Genomic DNA, 18,366 nt, shown 5'->3' on the forward strand with positions numbered 1-18,366 from the left:
GACCTCTCCGGGCCCCGCTGGCTCTGTGGGATGCAGAGGGTGGACTTCAAGCTCTGCTGGCCATGGTGCAGGTCACAGGAGACCATGTGTTAGCAACTTGTTCCCTGCATCATGGTTTTCCTGCCTGTGACTGGGCTTATGTCTCGGCGTCCCCAGCAGAAGACCAATGGAGGAAAATAAATGGAATTATAACCTCCTCTATGACAAGGTTTAACCCCTGGAACTGGTCACTCTGAGAGGCCATGGGCTTCCTTCCTTGGGCAATTTCAGAGCCCATCATTGGGGCTCGTGGGGATGACATGGGCACTGAGAAACCTTACCACTCCTCCCAGCTCTTCTCCCTGAGAAAGGCCCCAACTTCTCCAGGGCTTGGTTTTGGAAGTGATTGCTAATCCTCTCCCGCTGGAAGCACTTCCTGGAAGGGCTTGGTGTATTCCTCCAGAGCGGTGGGGGTGGTGGTGGCTGAGATGACCTCCTCGGGTCTTGCTGGCTCTACAGTTTCTGCATCTGGGAGGACCTGAGCATATCCTGCCCTCAGAAGCTGTCGAGTTACCTCTGCGGGGGCGTCGGCTCCTCTAGCTGCCACCCTCCCTCTAAAAGCTCCGTGCTGGTTCTTAGGGCCTCCGGACCATGTATTTATTTTCTTTGGCTCTGTCTGAAAATGCCACATCGTTTTTTTCCTCAAAGCTAGGTCCTCTGGGCTAAAAGCCGCTTCTCAGCTCTAGAAATGGCTGATTTTCAGCATGCCCTTTTCCTACCAAATTATTTCTTAAATTGCTCTCCCCCTGCTGGGTGTTCTGGGACACAGAAGCCAGTCTATGGGGGCCCCTGGCTTTTCTTTCTCCCTGAGAAGTTGGGGGAAAGCCTCAGTTTCTCCATTGCACACTTTCCCCCGAAGAGGGCAGGCCGACCCGATCAGGGGGCGGGGATGCTCGGCAGCCCGCGCTGGCAGCGGCGACCCTGGGTTTTGTGCGACCCACTCCGGGGGCAGCGGACCGCGGGGAGGGCACCCCCCACCCTCCTAAATGTAGCCCACCCGAGTCTGTTGGGGAGGCACACTCTGCTGCGCTCCGAGGCCTTCGGCCGCCCTTCCTGGCGCCTGGGGCCGCAAGAACTAGGCGCAGCCCCCGCCGCGCTCGGCTCGCCGGCCCCGCTTTGTGAATGGAGGCTCCGGGCGCCCCCGCCCCTCCCCGCCGGCCGGGCCCCTCTGGGATGGGCTGGAGGCGACGCGGGGAGGGGGCCAGGGAGGAGGGAGCGTTCCTGCAAATCACATGATTTTCCCGCTTATATAAATCACAGCTTGTTTTTCTCAACCGGCTGCAGACTTAAAGGTGCAGTGTCTTCTTTCTCTCCCCAGGGCAGGGGTGCCCCTGGGTGCTTCTGATGGCCCCTGAGCTGGGCTGGAGGTGGCTTCACCAATGAGGGTGTTAGTGTTCAGGGAACCCTCCTCTCCCTCCTTCCTGTATATTTCCTTTTAGCTGGAGACCAGGGAACGACATGGAAATAGGTGACCAAATGAGCAGGCAGAGGCGGACTGGAGATGTCCAGCAGCGAACTCCCTGGAGACCAGCGACCCTGAGAACGCTGATGTCCTGGACGCCTGTGAGGGACCTTGAGCTGAAGGGTTAGGATGGAATTGGCCGGAGGGAGATCTGTGGCCAAAATCAGGCTTCCAAGGCTGATGCTTGTTATTCTGACCAGCCGTGGCTATTTGTTTGAGGACAAAATATGTGGGAAGAAAAAGGAAATCGGCACATGTATTAAGCACCTACTGTCTGCGTTTTAGGCACTGTAGGGAGAAACCAAGACCTATTAGACAATTTTCCCCTTCAAGGGATTTATAGTGTTTGGGGTGATGAGATACAGACTGGGGAGAGATCAAACAACACTAGTCCATGTCAACGCCCATTCCAGGCTACATAGAAGAGTCACAAGGCAGTGCTTAATTCCCGCCCGATGCACAGTGCAGATAATGAGGCCTGCCGCCTTTGCAGGGCCCCAAAGGCCCGCTGGGAGGCCTGACTGAGAAGTGGCCGGAGGGAGGAGGGGACAGCCCGCTGGGGGAACTAGGGGCCACAAGCAGGGAGGGGTGCTGTGCAGTGAGCAGTCCTTTTCCTTAAAGGAGAAGCTGGAGAGTGGAGTAGGGGCGTGTGAAGATGCAGGCGCCCCAAGTGCCTGGCTGTGTGGACCTGATCTGAGGTAGGCAGGGTGTGTGGTGTGAAGGTGCCGGGCAGGGCCATGAGTGGGCACCAGGCAGCATGAACTTGAGGTGGAGGGTGACCAGCCCGAGGCAGTCGCTGAACCCAGGCGGACATAAGGCTCACAGTGCTAAGAGAAAGCAGAAATGAGAAGTGAGAGGTATGAGATAGACTGAAGAAAGACTTGAGATAATTGAGTGACTGTGTGTATGGGGAAGGGAAGAAATGACGAGCAGCGACGGCAATTTTGAGCTTTGGACCTGGAGAACAGGGCTCCCCCCAGTGGAGGGGTGGATGAGTGGCAGGTGAGGACCTCTGAGAGAGTTTGTAAGGAATGTGGGGGTAACTGGGACCTGTCCAGGGGCCTGGAAATCAGGACAGAGGATCCACACAGAGGAAATAACCCAAGGGATGAAAAAGAGACCTCAGACCTTCAGGGAGGTAAGAGCCAGGGGGCCAGCCCCCTGGCCTGGTGGGTAAGTTTCTGTGCTCCACCTCAGTGGCCAGGGGTTGTTGGGTTCAGCTCCCTGGCATGGACCTACACACTGTTCATCAAGCCATGCTGTGGTGGCATCCTACATACAAAATAGAGGAAGACTGGCACAGATGTTAGCTCAGGGCCGATCTACCTCACCAAAAAAAAAAAAAAAAAAAGAGAGAAAAAGGAAATGGGGCTGGGGACTCCCCAGTATAGGCTGTGGAGGGAATATGCACCCTAGAAGTAGCCAAGTGGACCGAGTGGTGGCTCTGCTGGTGGCTAAGTCGTTCATTCTCTCTGAACCTTGGTTTTCTGATCTGCAAGGTGGGATCATAACACCTCCATCATATTCTGTGCAGCTTCAAGGACGCATATGAAGCATCTCGCAGGCTGCACAGTGCTTGGCACACAGCAAGTGCTTAATATAAGCGTAGTCATCCCCAGCTTTCCCCTCTGCTCCGTCTCTGTTAAGTGGCAGGCACTTGAGCACAGTTTCTCCCTTTTAAAATTATAACTGAGCTGTTGTTCCTTTTCTTCTTACTCCCCCTTCTCCTCTTCATCTCTTTCTTCTCCTCCTTCTAGAAGAAACACATGGTCTTGTTTGCATGACTAATTATTTGAACCGGACATAGCCTCCATTATACAGGAAGGAAATAATAAATTTGTTTCCCAAGCGCCTGTAGCTGAGACGGCTGTGACCTCATTGGATGCTTCCAGCAGCCCTGCGAGGAGGAGGGCAGGCGTTAGCAGGCCATTTTTTCCCCTCTACAGCTGAAGAAATAGAAGAATGGTTGTAAAAAGTCTTACTATTGTGTTTGAGAACTACACATCTATCAGGACCCTCTAGTTCAAAGATTTACAAACTTATTTTTAGCACTTTATGTTTGGAAATACATTTTATTTGATTCCTCGGTAGTCAAATAAAAGAGATGCAGGCAGCAGAGTTCTGGCTTCAGTGGAGTGGGGAGGTTCCGAGTCTCAGTGGCTCAGCTGCTCCCACTCCCAGCCCCCAGGCAGGCTGGGAAATGGGCTTTGCTTCTGGTGTGACCCAGCACCCAGAGCCTCTCTCTCTACACTCTGCTTCTTTCTCTTCCTTTTCAGCCACAACTTCCTGACTTCGAAGGCCAGGCTGGAGCCCAAGAAGGCTTTGCAGCCCCCTGGGTGTGCTCATTGTGTGAGCCAAGTGTTGTCTCTGGCGATGATGCCGATGATGCCGACAGCCCGGCTCTCCTCGTGTTTCCGCTGCTGCGTGGAATGTGAACCAGCTGAGCCGGACCAGCGCTGCCCCAGGGCAGGAGGCCAGGTGTGCTGTCTCTGGACGACAGGCATGAGGAACAGCGACGCCTGATGTCACCAGGGCCTGGGAACCACCCTGCCTGGGGGATGCTGGCCCTCTCTGCTAATGTGCTTGGGTCCTTATTTCCTCTTTGAATGTGTTTCTTGAAAAACAAACTCTTTGAGGTGAAAAAAGTTTATGGTTTTTAGAACAATGGTTTGAAATAAAGCAAATACTGGTAACAGGCTCTGCAGATAGTTCTATAAAGCTGTGAAAGAGCCACGAATAGTTTAATCACCCTGTACAAAGCAGCCACCTTCAGGATTCATTTCTTCAAGTGGTGTCAATTCAATTAATCATAAAAAAATGATTAAAAGAATTTCATACAACTTTGCTTTTAAAATAAAATCTTGGTAAACCAGCATTCCAATCTCATGCTGTTATTTATTTTTTCCACTGATTTATCTATTTATTTACTTGCATTATAAAGGTAATACTAATGGTAAAAACAGAAATGCAAATCATTCTGCCGGGTATAAAATGAAAAGTAGAAATCCCCTCTTATAAGTTGTTCTCGTTTCCCTGAGATGATCAAAGTTAATGGTTTCTTGTGACGCAGAAATTTTGTTATATATGTGTGTGTGTATATACATCTAATCCAATATTTTTCCACAAATGGTCTAGTCCTATGATTTTTTTCCCACTTAAATATAGATCTTGACATACAGGTCTATCTCATTCTTTTTAATGATTGTCTAGCTCTGGGGTTTCACTGATTATTCTATATAATAGTCCCATGTTTAGGTTGTTTCCAGTTTTTTCTCTTATAAACTGCTACAGTAAGCATCTTTGTACATATTGTTGCATATTTGTGCATATGTTAATACATCCGTAAAATAAATTCCTGGTAGTGGAATTAGGTGAAAGAATATGTACAGACATTTCAAAAAATTTTATTCTGTGCTACTTAAGACATGCAGAATAAAAACAGCTTAAAAAACAATATTGTCAACACAGGTAAATGCTCCTTTGCACCACCCTGATTGCCGTCTCTCCCATTCCACCTGGAGGATGCCAGGATCCTGAATTTGGCACATATTTATGGTTCCCCTGCAATGCTTTGAATGTTTTCACATTTTATATAAATTGTGCTTTGCTGTACGTATTCTTCTGAGACTTGCATCTTTTCTTCAATATTATATTTCTGAGATTCTTCCATGTTGATACCATTTTTGAGCTAATTTCTTTTCAGTACTGAAAAACTCAAATTATATGAATATACCACAGCTTACGTATCCATTTCCTGGTTAAGGGACGTTAAATTTGTACCAGGCTTTTTCTGTTGCAAGCAATGCTGCTTTGAACATTCTTGTGTGTATCGCTCGGTTGTACACGTGTGGGGGTTTCTCTAGGGTATTTCCCTGGGAGGGAACGGCTGGTTCATAGACTTTGGGGATCCTCAGTGATGTTAGAAATCGTTCTCCCAGGTGGCCTTACACCTTTACCTGCAGTCAGTTACTCCACATCCTCGCCAACATTTGGTACTGTCCCACCTTTTAATTTTTGCACATTTGATTGATGTGAAATGCTTCTTGTGGTTTTCATTTTCATTCCTCTGATTACTAGTGAGGGGGGCATCTTTTCATGTATTTTGTGGCCAGGCATGTTTCCTCTTATGCAAATTGCTTTTGCGCATTTTTTCTGTTGGAGTGTTGTCTTTTTCTTATTGATTTATAAATTTCACTATATATTGTGCTTACTGGTCTGTTATGGGTTAAATAATATCTTTTCCCAATCTGTTGATTATCTTTTCACTTTTTAAATGGGTGGCTTTTGATGAACAGAAGTTGATTTAATGTAGTTGAGTTCTGTACTTAAATTTTCGATATTGTTCATCTCCCAGCGTATACTTCTGTCGACAATGTGTAGAGTAGATGCTTCTCCACACTCCTGACAACACTGGGCATTATCTGTTTTAATTTTTGTTAATCTGATAGGTGAAAAATGATGTCTGTCTCATTATTTTGATTTGTCCTAATCATGGGTAAGCTTGAGCATATTTTCACAGGGTTACTGGCTTTTTGCATTCTTTTTCTGTTTTTATTCTTCGTTTTTCTTTTGGGTAGTTTGCTTTTTCTTAATTGGTTTTCCTGGTTGATTTGTCAAGGTGTCTGAATGTTAAAGAAACCTGCCTCTGTTCTGCCACGTGTGTGCTGGACGCAGTGTGCATACCCCTCGCCTGCAGCCCAGTGACGAGGGGATTAGGGAACCTGAGCCTCCGGAACACAGTCCCTTTCTTTGGCTGTTGAACACTTGGCCATACTGAGCAATAAAGTAAAACGCTGTAATTGGAGCCTTTGTGGAGGCGGCAGGGGAACTAGCATGGTTCTGTGTAAGCAGGGGCAACGAGGCAGAGAGACTGTGCGCCCTGTGGGCGTCCGTCTGAGGTTGAAGCGGATATGAAAATGGAGACTGGAGAGAAAGTCTGGGTTGGGGACTTGGTGTTGTGGCCCGTATTCTTATTCCTTAAGTTTACTGTTACTAATGCTTGGAAGAGTGAGTCTGAGGTGGCTTGGGTGGTGTGGCTGCTCTTGGCTGGTGGTGAGAGCAGGGGAACTGAATAGTTCCAAGGGGCCAGTATGTGCCGGGCACACAGCCCTGAGGAGGCGTTATTAGGGGGGAAATGGAAGCTCAAGGAAGCTACTCTTTCCAGGTCACACAGCTGTACGTGGCCAAGCTGGGCCTCAGCTCGGGACCACCTCAGTCCTCAGTGCAGCTCTCTGCGGTATATTAATGGCTCCACCACGATGAGGCTCAATTAGGGGTGGATTTGGCTTTGATAAAGAGATTTGTCAGGAGAACCTCTAACAAGAGAGTAAAATTAGGACATTTTAAATAGATTGCCATTTCAACAGTGAAATTTCACATTTCTATGTTTTAATGTTAGTAATCGGCTTCAGCATTCCTTGCAGGAGAACAGAGGTAAATGAACAGTAATTATAATTGGACTCTATTGAAAGAGAGCAACAGTCTTATTAGTCCTGTTCACTCCTAAAAGAACGATCAACATAGAAACCAGCTCCAATTCCATTTTTTTCCCCTCTTGCATTTGGTAGAATTTGGATGACACTGAGCTTTCTCTTCACTCACTTTTTCATCCAGTGGCTGTTTGGTGAATGCACACTCTGTGCCATTTTGCTAAGGGCCGAGACAGTGGTGCACAGAACAGACTCACATCCCGCCCTCATGCAGCCTGCAGTCTAGTGGAGAGGCCAATCAGTAAACAAGTAAACAAACAAATGCCATACCTAGCGACTGTCATAAGTGCCGGGAAGGACACAGACAGGTGCGGTGACAGAGGATACTATGGGGGCCGACTATAAATGTGGGGAGTCAGGAAATGTCACATACATTTTGTGGGTGATTGGGTATTAACATTTATTTTTTGGTTAAAAATACCTTCTACAATCAGCCTCCTTAGAAACAGTTTTCTTTTAACACAGGAGAAAGAGCACCAGTCTCTGACGATGAAAAGCAGGACATGGAATTATTTCTTCTGGGGGCTGCAAAATTAATACAATGACACGGCTCCCTGGACAGACTCTCCTGCTCAGCTCCCATGAAGGAAGGTCCCAGGACCCCTCGTGCATTCTTTTCATACCATCTGGGTGTGGATCGTGACTTTTAATGGGAATTTCTCCTTTGAGGTAAGTACCACCACCCATTGTTCATGGGGGGACCTGAAAGCGTTTAAGGAGAATATAAATTCCAGGGCTCTGTCCAGAGCTAACATGAAAGCTCTCTCCTGAGTTGATGAAGTAGCTTCCTCCAGGCAGGTCTGGAGGATTTCCTCTCCTTCCCTCCCTAAACCAGGGGCAGCAGGACATGGCTTAAATGTGTTTTTGGTCCAGAAAACTTCTCTCCTAACGAGAGTTTCTTCAGTTCACAAACACTCTCATTTTGGTTGTTTGAGCCACGAGGAGGGTGCCAGGCTTTCCAGAATGGAATTTGATGATCGCGATTAGGATCCACCACCCACCTCCCAGGACACTTTGGGGATTTTTAATTAGCGTGTTTTGCTTTTAGTTATGTATGTTATTTTCTTAACCCAAGGGCCATTAACACACCTAAGAAAATTAACGGTAATTCTTTGGACTCACCTAAATCCTCAGTCCACATTCAAATTTCTGGCTCTTTTATTTGGCCTTGAAGACAGCCTCTCTTTCTAACCAATTTTTCAAAAGTTCTCAGTCTAGCTCCTCTTCCTTCCCGCATTTCTTGTTCCTAAGCGAAGTAACAGATAGCGCTAGACAATTTCCAGGTGTTTGCTCACCTGTGGGAGAGATTTCACTTTTCAGGAAAAGAGAATAAAGGAAAACGGATTCGGAAGTGCACCTGATCTAAATTAAACGCTTGCCTCCCTTAAACTGGGGTTTGGGGTCCCTCTGGTGGCCACGAGGGTTTTAACACAAATCGGATCTTCCTGTTGTCCTCTTGTGGCAAGAGGCGGTATGACACCCTAGGAATCCTTTCCCTGCCTTGTTTGCGATCACAGAAATAAAGATAGAGATCAGGAAGGAAGTGAGCTAATAGTTAACGTTTATTTAACACCATAAAGCAGATGAGGCTCCGAGACGAGCCAGGAGCGTATCGACAGGTGCATGGCGTCTGCAGTTGCTGCCTACTCCCTGCAGGGTATTTAAGAAAACCCTCAATATGAAAATCCAAATGTACGAGTTTGTGTGGAGTGGGGTGTAGATATCTGGCATATTCTCATCTATTATGTTTTCGTCTTTATCCTATGCCCGAATCACAGAATTCTGGAACTTGGAAAGATCTTAGAAATTTGTCAACAAAATTTTATTGAATTTTACTAAGTGCTGTTGGGGACCTAAGGTGAATTAGATACAGGTAAGTCCTGTCCTCGAGGATTAACAGTGCAGAGGAAAAAGGCCAACAAACAAGTAAATTCCAGGTCATGTGACAGAGTGTGCATTCTGGGAGGACAGAGACGCAGAACGGCCGCCTCTACCCAGAGGTCAGTGAAGGCTTGAAAGAGAGGAAGCAGCAGCTGCTCTGTGTCTTGCAGAATAGGGGGTATTCCAGCAGGCTGGGTGAGGGTGGAGAGAGGAGAGGGAGGCCCCAGCAGTTGGAAGGCACACACAGGGAGGCCGGACATTGCATTGGGTGTCCAGCACTGCAAATATGGCTGTGGCATATGGTGTGAGGTGCATAGTAGATGCTCCGTAAATCCTTGCTGGATGAATGATGATGATGATGGTGGGAGTGGTAAGAGAGGAGTCTGAAGAGGTTATGTGGAGGGAGGGTCATAACCCTAAGGAATTTGAACATTATGCTGGAAGAGGTGAGGGAGGGTGGGGTGGAGGGCCATTGAAGCATTTCAGCAGCAGAATTACAGGATCAGATTTATGTTCTAAAAATAATTTGGGTAGGGGCTGGCCCAGCAGCGTAGTAGTTCAGTCTGCAGCTCCACTTAGGTGGCCCCAGGGTTTGCAGGTTTGTATCTCAGGCGCAGACATACACAGCATTCATCAAGCCATGCTGTGGCAGCGTCCCACAAATAAAATAGAAGAAGATGGGCATAGATGTTAGCTCAGGGCTAATCTTCTCAAGCAAAAAGAGGAAGATTGGCAACAGATGTTAGCTTGGGGCTGCTATTCCTCACTAAAAAAAAAAAGAATAATAATAATTTGGGTAGCAGTGAGAAGGAGGCAGAGAACTAATTAACAGGCTACTCTAATAATTCAGTGAAAGATGATAAAGGCCTAAGATAGTGCAAATGGGAACACTGAGGTAGAAATGGATTTAAATACTGTCTATCTATCTATTATTATTATTATTTTGAGGAAGATTAGCCCTGAGCTAACATCTGCTGCCAATCCTCCTCTTTTTGCTGAGGAAGCCTGGCCCTGAGCTAACATCATGCCCATCTTCCTCTACTTTATATGTGGGACGCCTACCACAGCATGGCTTGCCAAGTGGTGCCATGTCCGCACCTGGGATGTGAACCGGTGAACCCTGGGCCACTGAAGCAGAATGTGCGCACTTAACTGCTGCACCACCCGGCCGGCCCCCTATCTGTTATTTTTATTTTTTATTTTTTCTAGTTTTCTTGAAATATGATTGACATATAACTCTGTATTAGTTTGAGGTGTACGACATAACGATTTGATATATGTGTATATTGAGAAGCGATTACCACAATAAGTTTAATGCACAGCCGTCACCTCGCATAGTTACAATTTTTTTCCTTGAGATGAGAACTTTTTAAGATCTGCTCTCTTAGCAACTTTCACATGAACCATACAGTCGTGTTAACTGGGGTCCCCGTGCTGTCCATGACTCCCCGGAACTTATTGACCTTGTAACCGGAAGTTTGTACCTTTTCGCCACCATCTATATTGATGAAGACAGTCATTCCCAATACGTTTTTACTTTAGATTATTTTTCTAAAAACAAGGATGCTGAGAGGAACTGTGTAGGGAGCCTTCCTTGACAAAGGAGACAGTAGTTTCCCTCTGTAATGCAGCTTCCCTCCCTGGTTGTCTACAAACTTCACAATGGGCAGACCCTCCGTGTTCTCCCGGAGACTGTTGCTGAGCTGGGCTGAAGGTCTGGCACGAGACGTGAGTCTCCTCGAAGGGAGAGGCGTGAATGGTAGTCCCCAGATAAGATGAAGTGAACGGGGTGGATTGCTGATGGTAAGAAGAACAGAGGACGTGGGTGAGCCCAAGGATGTCATAAGCCTTGGACAGAGCTTAATTGCCATTCACAGAAATTCAGTAACAAATTTTCTACGTGATTTAATACATCTTGCAAATCTTTTTTTTGCTTTAAGACCAGTAGGGTAGGGTCATTGCTTATCAGTCTTTAGCACTTAGAGTGACTTTTTTCATTAGATCCCTTCCAGACAGTAAGGTAGAACTTTATTTTTTTTTGAAGAGGAGGAAAGGTAAAGAGCTGGAGGTCAGAGCCCGGCCCAAGGAGCAGGAGGAGTGGGTGAGGCTGGGACCCAAGTACACCGAGTCTGTAGGTGGGGGGCTTGGAGGGTACTTCACTCATTAGCAACTAAAGAAGACTGAGGGAGCTGTCGAGGACAACGTTGCCTCCGCACTTTTTGCTGAGGGACACCTTACACAGCACAGCCTCACCTTCTCTGTGCTTGGAATGGAGCAAGTAGCACAAATGTGGGTGGAAAGGTATGGTAGGTATGGCCCCTCAAAGATGTCATGCCTTAATTCTTAGATTCTGTGATTATGTTAAATTATGCATTAAAGGAGACTTTGCAGAGCGAATTAAGGTTATAAACCTTAAAATAGGGAGATTATCTTGGATTATCCAGATGGGCCTAATGTAATCACTTTGTGATCACATGAGCCTTTAAAAGCAGAAGGGAAAGGCAGGGAAATGAGTCCCAGAGAGGAGGCTGAAAAGAGGCAGGAGAGACTTGAAGCATGATAAGGACTCAAACGCTGGCTTTGAAGATGGAAGAAGGGGGCCAGGAGCCAAGGAATACGGGCAGCCTCTAGAAGCTGGGAGCAGCACTCAGATGACACCTGGCAAGGAAATGGGGACCTCAGTCCTACAACCACGAGGAACTGAATTCTGCCAACAACCTGAACGAGCAAAGAAACAGATTGTCCCCTGGGACCTCCAAAAAGGAACGCAGCCCTGCCCACACCTTGGTTTTTGCCTGGTGAGACTGTGCCAGACTTCTGACCTACCAAACTGTAAGATAATCAATTTGTTTTGTCACTAAATTTCTGGTAATTTGTTATTGCAGCAATAGAAAACTAGTACAGAAGGTAAGGTACTACTTAATTTCTATGTTAGTGGTCCTTCAGTTTTCGAGGGCTGTAGACCCCTTTGAGAACCTGACGAAAGTTACAGATCTTCTATCTGGAAGAATTCATACACACACACTGAACACGGTTTCAAGAGGTTCAGGAACCCACCAAAGCACATCTCATAGACTCGGGTGGCAAACCTGTGCAGATGGCCATGTTCAGAGGAGATGAGCAGAGTAACAGGAGCTTCCAAGTGACTGCCTGTTGTCATCCACCCCGGCTGGCGCAGCGCCCAGGAGAGCACGTAGCTGGGTTGCAGTGAATTAATCCAGTTGTAATGAAATGAATTTCCTAGATACTGAAGCTGAGAGGCAACCATCTCAGCCTGATATTTTCCTGATCTGCTCCTTGGGATGAGGACACACCGTTGAGTATGATGCTCAGTCTTCATCAGATAGCTACTGCTACCTACTGATTTGAGGATCTCTCCAAAAAATTAAAATGTAAAAATCGCTAAGAGTTGAGTATTGATTTTATTCTCCGGAGAGTATGCACAGGAAAACACTCCATAGATATTATTCTTTTTTTTCCTCCCCAAATCCCCCAGTACATAGTTGTATATTTTTTAGTTGTGGGTCCTTCCAGTTGTGGCATGTGGGATGCCGCCTCAGCATGGCCTGACAAGTGGCGCCATGTCTGCGCCCAGGATTCGAACTGGTGAAACTCTGGGCCGCCAAAGTGGAGTGCATGAACTTAACCACTTGGCCATGGGGCTGGCCCAATATTCTTCTTTAGTAAATTAAATTTACTAAAAGTTAGTGACAGCACTGTTTTGGAGGTTACTGATGTTATATAGACTTCCTATTTGTTTAGAACAGCGCCGTCCAGGAGAAACAGAATGTGAGCCACCAGGTAATTCTAATCGCCACAGTAAAAAAAGTCAAAAGAAAAGATGAGATTAATTAATAATATATTTTATTAAATCTATCTAAAATGTTATCATTTCAACATGTAATCAATTTAAAAATATTAATGCGCTATATTTCGTTCTGTTTTTTCAAACTAAGTCTCCAAAATCCAGTGTGTAGTTTACACTTACAGCAATCTCAATCTGCACTAGCCACATTTCAAGTGCTTAGTAACCACGCGTGGCTAGTGGTGACCACATTAGACAGTACAGGTTTAGAGAATAATGAACCATTGAAATAGAATTTTTGAGGCATAAACATCATTAAATAACACACACATATAAATACAAATATACATAGGTATGAAAAGAGGCTCAGAGGCTGAAGTACTTATTATGTAGAGGAATGATCGTCACTTGCTGCTCCCTTTGATCATGTGCACAGTGACACCATTGGCAGTAATGTGTAAAGGAAGAAAAAAATAGAAAATCGAAAGATTATTTTTCAGCAGATTTTAATCTGGTTGACCTAGAGAAATCTTATGTGACCTTCTCCGTACATAATAGGCCTTTAATATACATCTGTTTATTTTAATTTTTGCCATTAAAAATGAAATTTTATTATTGGAAAAGACCTTTAAATCATTTACTTTTTAAAGTGAAGAAGCACAGATTAGAAGATGGAAATAAAATAAAGAATTAAGACACCTTTCTGGCCTTCCTTGTGTGGGGCTTTTGTGTAGGAAGCTGAAGTTCTTTCTCTCCTCTTTCCATTACCGTTCCCAATACCAGTTATTATTTATCAGGCTACTAATGTGTCAGACACCAAAACCATCATTTTAATCCTGCAACAACTCTCCAAAGTAGATCTTATTGTCCACATTTACAGATGAGGAAACGGAGACCTTGAGGGGCTACTGCAGTGTGTCCAAGGTCATAAAGCTCATTAATGCGGAGCAGAGAGCCAAACCTGCCCTTTTTTAGTCCAAAGCTGTGCTGTTTCCAATATGCAGCCTGTGTCAGGCCAGGGAAGGAGAGGACCATGATGGGCTTGGTGAGGTACTCATGGGTGATTGGTCATGTACTCGTGGATGATTGATGGAGTACTAACGGATGATTGATGGAGTACTAACGGATGCTTGGTGAAGTGCGAGTAGATGTTTGGCAAAGTACTAGTGGATGAAAGACGGAGTATTAAAGGTTGATTGATGAAATACTAGTGAATGATTGGTGAAGTACTTGTGGATGACTGGTGAAGTACTCATGGAGGATTGGTGATGTACTCATGGATGATTGATGGAGTACTAATGGATGATTGATGGAGTACTCATGGATGATTGGTGAAGTGCGAGTGGATGTTTGGCAAGGTACTAGTGGATGAAAGATAGAGTACTCGTGGATGATTGGTGAAGTACTCATGGAGGATTGGTGATGTACTCGTGGATGATTGATGGAGTACTAATGGATGATTGATGGAGTACTCATGGATGATTGGTGAAGTGCGAGTGGATGTTTGGCAAGGTACTAGTGGATGAAAGATAGAGTACTCGTGGATGATTGGTGAAGTACTCATGGAGGATTGGTGATGTACTCGTGGATGATTGATGGAGTACTAATGGATGATTGATGGAGTACTCATGGATGATTGGTGAAGTGCGAGTGGATGTTTGGCAAGGTACTGGTGGATGAAAGATAGAGTACTCGTGGATGATTGGTGAAGTACTTGTGGATGATGGGTGAAGTAGCCAAGGGAAGGAGGGGAGGGGTAAGAGAGAAAGAGCAAAGCAAAGACAGTAGAGATGTGGCGTAAGTGACGAAAGGCAGTCAGATGAAGTGTTGGAGTTAGTAGGGTGGTTTCCTCCACCCTCCAGACGTTGATGGCTTGGAGGCCTTTCCGTGACAGACAGCGGGGCAAGTGGGCTCTAAGGCGGTGGAAGAGGAAGACATTGGCGAGTCGCTTGACTCCTTTAGAGAGGAGCTGTGCCTGTGACTGCTTACACAGCCTTTGCCCCTTGACAGATGTGCTTTCTCCTGCCTGGGAGTCTGAGGATGGTGAGGACAAAGTGAGGCTTAAAGGGATGTGCCTTCTAGTCACTGCATTCACTCAACATCCTTGAGCTTTTTGGGATTTCATTGTGAAATTAATCAGACCTAAGAAACATCTGATGTCTGGTGTCTTCTCCTTGCATATAACTCTTGATGACATTTAGTTTCAAACCCGTAGCTTTAGCATTTCCTTGTTTCTTTGTGCCAGAGATTCCAAAAGTGGAAAATTGTTTTCTTACAGGATGAAAATATGTGAATGAAACCAAGATACAGTTTGCAGGGAAGATTAACACAACACCAAGGCTTTGAGACCATGACAATGGCAGGGGTGTGTAGGTATAAATTTGAGTGGTTATCCTCAGGGCATGATATTTCTTCCGTAGGCTGCTGCTGGGTGGCAGCCAGACTGACTACAAGTTTTGGGCAGGAACCATCCCTTTTTCCAGGTTCTCAACCTCAACCACATTGTTCCAAAGCATAGCTGCCAAGAAAAAAAAAAAAAAAGAAAAATCCAAATAGAAAATCCACATAATGAAAACCATGGACGCAAGGGGTGCTTATAGTTCTATAGACTTGCACGTAAAATTATTTTGGGAAAAGCATCAATTTTAGGATATATAAGATGGGCATGAATGATGATTATGGCTGTTGTATTTTTTTAAAAAATGAGCATCACCAGTGATTTAAAAAACACTGTGAATTCTGTTGGCTAAGGCTGTGGAAAAAAAGGCATTCTCATCGGTTCCTGGGATGAATGCAAAATGGTATAATCCCTGGAGAAGGGAATTTGGCAATATCTGAGAAAACTACATGTGAATTTACCCTTTGACCCAATTCTGCAGGACTTTATCATGAAGAAACATCTCCAACAATATAAGATTACACGTGCATATGGTTATATATTGCAGTATATTTGTAATTGCAAAATGTTGGAGATAACCTAAATATGGACACACAGGAGACAGGTTGAATACACATAATAGAAGAGTACTAGCAGCTTTTATGGAGTGATTTTCAGGATTTACTACTCAGTGAAAAAAGCAAAGAGCAAAAGAGAATACATAGTATGCTACTTTTGGGTAAGAAGTAAGGGGAAATAATATATGTGTAGCTATTCAGTTTTTACAAAAAGGTACATAGGAAGAATAAACCAGAAACTAGTGAAATTTACCTACAGGGGGAGGATGGGAACAGAATGGAAGGGCTACGGGGAGAGAATGACTCTTCTCTGGGCCAGCATTTGTGTATGGTTTGACTTTTGGAACCATGTTAATGTTTTACATATTTATAAAGTAATTCAACAAGTTTGGAGAAGAAACTCTAAAACTGAATACAAACAGAAACAAGGAAACTGAACTATACATCAAATGGATAATCATATAGAATAAAAAAAAGAACTTACCCAAGTAATGTTTGAACATAGTACCTTGACTAAATTTCTCAGTCTAAACACAACACAAGTCTAAACACAAGAAATCTTGAACTCTGCTTAAGGGGTTTATTGCTTCCCGGAACAGGGGTAGCAATTCTGAAACTATTTTGTGTACATTGTAGCATTGGCAAATAAGTAACCATTCTGACATTGTTGGGAGCCAGAGTGCTCACTTTTGGAGAGGGGAGGCACAGATCCGGAATGCAGGAAGGGAAGGAGAACCCTGTGGGCTGGATTGGTAAACACTCATGCTTTTTTCTTTCTTTCTTTTTAAAAAGTATTTCCTAGTTCTGTTTGCTGCAAGAGTGAGTACCCGTGAAGAGATCTGTTTCCCAAATCTTGGTTTCTAAAAATCATTCCCTTCTAAAAGGACCCAGGGCTGCTGCTTTTTTTTTTTTTTTTTTTGAGGAAGATTAGCCCTGAGCTAACTATTGCCAATCCTCCCCTCTTTGCTAAGGAAGACCGGCCCTGAGCTAACATCCACGCCCATCTTCCTCCACTTTACACGTGGGACGCCTACCACAGATTGGCTTTTGCCAAGCGGTGCCATGTCCGCACCCAGGATCCAGGCCAGTGAACCCCAGGCCACGGAGAAGCGGAACGTGCGCACTTATCCGCTGCGCCACCGGCCTGCCGAACCCAGGGCTTCTTGAAGTGTTGACTGTTTCTATGGCTAGGGCAGGGGAAACAACACGGGCCTGGGACGCTTGCTATGCCAGGAAGAAGAGAAGCCAGCAGATGGGCTTCCCCAGGCCAAACCTGGGATAATTTGAGCACCAAAGTGAGTAGTAGTGTTAATGGATTGTACCCCATTGAATAAAGAAGAATCCACGAGTTCATACTGACGCTGAAGACAAACAAGCACGAGCATGGCAGAGAGGGCTGGGAGAAGGATGGTTCTTTACAGTGGAACGCCCAGTAACAAATGAAGAAGGGATTATAAGAGTTAGAAAATCACCATTTATGCAATTACCATAGTAATAACTTATTTAGGGAAGCATCATCAGTGGATGCTGAAAGTTTGTTCTAGAAAATTTATTGGGGAACAGGGTATTTACATAGTCTCAAAGTATGTTCCCACAGTTATTTATTAAATGCAAAGAGAAAAACAGAGGACAAATCTAGCGGAAACTCCTTTAACCAAGTGGTCAAGGTCAACAGCATCATCACGAATGATACAAACTGACCTAAGGTGTCTCCTGATGTGATGGACTAAATTGCTTAGGTAGTGTTTCCGTCAAAAACGTATAATCCTAATTGACTCATGAGGAAGCCATGGGAACAAAACAACGGGCCTGCACTCTTCAAAAATGTCGCTGTCATGAAAGACAAAACAAGGCTGAGGAACCGTTCCAGATTAAAAGAGATTAAAGAGACATGATAAGTACATGAAATATATGATTCTGGGTTGGGAAAAAAAGATTTTTATGAAGCAGAATACTGGAAAAATTAGTGAAATTTGAGTACGGACTGTATAGTAGATAATAACATTGTCTAAATGCTAAATTTCCTGATTTTGATAATTGCTTTGTGTTCAGGTAAGAGAATGCCATTATTCTCAGGAGACATATGCAGAGGTACTTGGAAGAGAGGGTCATAATCTCTGAAACTAAGTCTCAAATGGTTCAGTAAAAACACAATAAAACAAAAACCTGTCGATTTCCATATGGACTATAATATCTTCCTGAAACTAGGAAATATACTTTAGAAATTTCTATGGAGTTTTTAGGCCTGATTCCACATTTTCCCATCAAATGGCTTTTCTTTAGCTCCTTCTTTAGTTTGTTATAGGGGTTGCTAGAAAGGTAAAGGGTAGTATATTGCATCTACTATGCTTTCTAGGCTAAAGGTGATGCGGTCCATGTCTTTAAGGAAGTGGGATATTTTCCAAGGTACTGACTTTTCCAAACTGCTATAGTCAGACTCATTTGATTTCAAGAAATAGACACTCGAGCTAAAGGTGATAATTGTAACAAAGGGGAGACATTTCCTGGCATGCTACAAATAGGAAACACACTGGAATTAAGTCTCAGAGACTAGAGCTGAAGAGTGGCTGCAGACTTCCGCAGAAATGTGTGGGCCTTCACTCCATGCTTGGCCTCAGTGTGATTAAGTGACACCACACTCTTTCCTGTGTCCAGGTGGCCAGCCTAGGGGTCAAGTGAGGAATGCGCTTTTATCAGTCGTGAGGCCCTTCCTGAAGGTAATAGAAAACCCAATC

The 18,366-nt window shown here is 44.9% G+C and overlaps 1 long non-coding RNA gene across 1 annotated transcript in view; it reads left to right on the plus strand.

Moving 5' to 3' along the window:
* Positions 1–4,376, plus strand: part of LOC103553635 (uncharacterized) — a 46,858-nt gene extending 42,482 nt beyond the window's left edge. Inside the window, exon 3 of the long non-coding RNA XR_545507.2 lies at positions 3,778–4,376. This is a non-coding gene — a long non-coding RNA (uncharacterized lncRNA). The remainder of the gene's footprint in view (positions 1–3,777) is intronic.
* Positions 4,377–18,366: the final 13,990 nt, after the last annotated feature.

This window comes from Equus przewalskii, chromosome 5 (genome assembly GCF_037783145.1).
Source record: "Equus przewalskii isolate Varuska chromosome 5, EquPr2, whole genome shotgun sequence".
In the NCBI taxonomy this organism is placed as follows: domain Eukaryota; kingdom Metazoa; phylum Chordata; class Mammalia; order Perissodactyla; family Equidae; genus Equus; species Equus przewalskii.